This window comes from Myotis lucifugus, unplaced genomic scaffold (assembly GCF_000147115.1).
Source record: "Myotis lucifugus unplaced genomic scaffold, Myoluc2.0 scaffold_451, whole genome shotgun sequence".
NCBI classification, from domain to species: Eukaryota; Metazoa; Chordata; class Mammalia; order Chiroptera; family Vespertilionidae; genus Myotis; species Myotis lucifugus.
Window position 1 is genome coordinate 158,780 of NW_005871499.1, and position 2,837 is coordinate 161,616.

The window sequence follows — 2,837 nt, forward strand, 5'->3', positions numbered from 1 at the left end:
AGGGTAGAGCCATAACCTCCCCATCGCCCTGCGCTGAGTGTGACAGTGGCTGCGCCCCAACCCCCTGATCGGCCCTGCTCCGTGGGTGATAGAGGGCGGCGCCCAACCCCCTGATTTGCCTGCTCTGTGTGTGACAGGGGTGGTGCCCTAACTCCCCTATTGGCCCTGCTCTGTGTGTGACAGGGGGTGGTGCCCTAACTCCCCTATTGGCCCTACTCTGTGAGTGACAGGGGGGAGCTCCCCAACCCCCTGATGGGCCCTGCTCTGTGCGTGACAGGGGGCAGCACCCAATTCCCTGATTGGCCCTGCTCTGTGCGTCACAGGGGGTGGCGCCGCAACCTCCCCATCGACCCTGCCTTGAGTGTAATAGGGGGCGGTGCCCCAACCCCCCAATCAGCCCACCCTGAGCGTGACTGAGGGTGGCATCACAATCTCCCAATCCGCCCTGCTCTGTGCATGACAGGGGGCGGTGCCCCAACTCCCCAATCAGCCCTGCTCTGAGCCTGACCAGGGGCTGCACCTAGGGATTGGGCCTGCCCTCTGCCACCCAGGAGCAGGCCTAAGCCAGCAGGTCGTTATCTCCCGAGGGGTCCCAGACTGCGAGAGGGCACAGGCCGGGCTGAGGGACCGCCCCCCCCCCAGTGCACAAATTTTTGTGCACCGGGCCTCTAGTATTATAATAATTATGTATGGTGCCAGATAGATACTGGAAATATCAGGGGGAATACTTTGTAAAGTGTATGATGGTATCACCACTATGCTGTACACCTGAAATTAATACAAAATAATATAGAATGTAAACTGTAATAGAAAAATAAAATAAATTAAAAAGGGATTCCAAGGTTTCTGAGTTGAGCAAATGTAAGGACAGAGTTGCCATATAGCTAAGGCTGGGAAGACCATTTTAAGAAGCCTTTGGTGGTTAGTTGACTGTTTTGGCCATGCCAACACAGAAGTGTGACCTGATCCAATCCTCAGTGGGCAGTGGGTGGTAGGGCTGAGGTTAGAAGGAAGAAAGCCATTGGATTTGGGTACTTGGCTTGAAGTTCTTACCTGTTCATTAGCCATTAGCACAAACAATCACCTACTTGTATTGTAATATGTTGTCCACTGATAGGTTGTGTCTAGGAAACAAAGAAAAACATTCATGACTTTGATCAATAATTGTTGAACATCCATTGGTTATATGGCACAGGACTGTGCAAGACGATGAACAATAGAACGTAATCCATGGATCTCTTTGATAAACAGAAACCTTCATTTCCAGGGTCATCATCTTGTTCTGACTTAAGTTTTTAAGTAGTTCATATGTCCAATGTCTTGGGGGTCCCCAATGGTAATATCATGCGTATAGACAAAGGGGACATTCCATCATATAACAGGCATATCTAAGTCGCTAAGTAACCTTTTCCAAAGGAGAACACAAAAGTAAAGCGAGATCTGTCAGCCGTATGGTAGGGCAATGACTGGGTCTAGTTTATCTCAACATGTACAGGCTTTGCGCTGGCATTTCCTGGATTCTGGGTCTAACATTCTGTTCTCTTTCCAAATACAAACATTTGCATATGAAGCTTGTGCTTCTTTCATCTTCCATGATGTGATTATGTCGCAAACAAAATCTTTTTTGAACTGTAGGACATTCTTGAACTGAAATTAAAATTTTGGCCAGTTGTACAAGTTGGCACACACCCCTCTGCACGCCTTGAGTTCCTTCGCTTTTCTGCAAACCTTGCTCTGTAGGGATTACTTAGGTCACAATTCTTTGGGTCCTAAGCGCTGCTCTGAGTTTTCCCTCTCTGGGTCTTCCAGAAATGTAGGGCAAAAGGCTTCTAAGATGATGTCATAAGATGGGGACTACAGAAGGATCAGAGAAGGTGTGGAAATGTGTCCAGCCACCAGTTTCATTTTGACTGCTGGAGCTTTAGGATTTGGCAGTTTAAAATTTTTTTCAATTACAGTTAACACTATTATTTTGTATTAGTTTCAGGCATACACATAGTGGTTAGACCATCATATACTTTTCAGTGTTCCCATGATATTTCCAGTACCCACATGGCACCATACATAGTTATCCCAATATCATTGACTACATTCCCTGTGCTGTACTTTACACCCCCATGACTATTTTGTAACTACCAATTTGTACCTAATCCTTTCACCCGTTTCACCCACCTCCCAATCCCCCGCCTCTCTGGCAACCATAAGTCCGTTCTCTGTATCTATGAGTCTGATTCAGTTTTGTTTATTTTGTTCTTTAGATTCCGCATACAAGTGAAATCATATGGTATGGTATTTGTCCTTCCCAAGAGCCGGCAGCTTTAAAAGTCAGCAAATGAAGACCGCCATGGACGCAGTGACAGTGGGTTCCTGGGGGTGCAAGGTTAAACCTGGGCTCTGGGCTCCTAGTTCACAGCAGGGGGCGCAGTCTTGGAGGCTTCAGAGAAGCTTTACCGCCAGCGGTTGGCTATAAAAATGGGTGGCCAAGTGACGCTTCCCTCCCCCGAGGCTGCCTCCACCTGGGCGTCTGCTGACAGGTCAAGTTGCACGAACGCCATGTACCTGAGATAAAAACCCAAACGGCACACTCCACATAAAGACCCTTTCCTTCCTTCTGCCCTTCCTTTCCCTCTTATTTTCTTTATTATGTATTTATCTTTTATTTCTATTTTTCTCTTTATTTCAGAAGACACCTTCTTCTCCCTTCATCAGCAAACTACCCACCCTCGCGCATCCCACTCCGGCTCCTTTTCATCTCCAGGCGAAGGCTGGCTCAGACCATTGTACCAGCCCTTCGCCAGGTCTCACCCTCACTGCCTCCTTCAAGCTGGGGAAAGTAG

The 2,837-nt window shown here is 47.9% G+C and overlaps 2 long non-coding RNA genes across 2 annotated transcripts in view; both read right to left on the reverse strand.

Annotated features, from left to right (window-relative positions):
- Window positions 1-1,130, reverse strand: part of LOC106694416 — an 11,330-nt gene extending 10,200 nt beyond the window's left edge. The window contains exon 1 of the long non-coding RNA XR_001345433.2: window positions 1,054-1,130. This is a non-coding gene — a long non-coding RNA (uncharacterized LOC106694416). The remainder of the gene's footprint in view (window positions 1-1,053) is intronic.
- A 1,096-nt stretch (window positions 1,131-2,226) lies between these two features.
- The window catches only part of LOC111823297, a 1,280-nt gene continuing 669 nt past the window's right edge, over window positions 2,227-2,837 (reverse strand). Inside the window, exon 2 of the long non-coding RNA XR_002826322.1 lies at window positions 2,227-2,559. This is a non-coding gene — a long non-coding RNA (uncharacterized LOC111823297). The remainder of the gene's footprint in view (window positions 2,560-2,837) is intronic.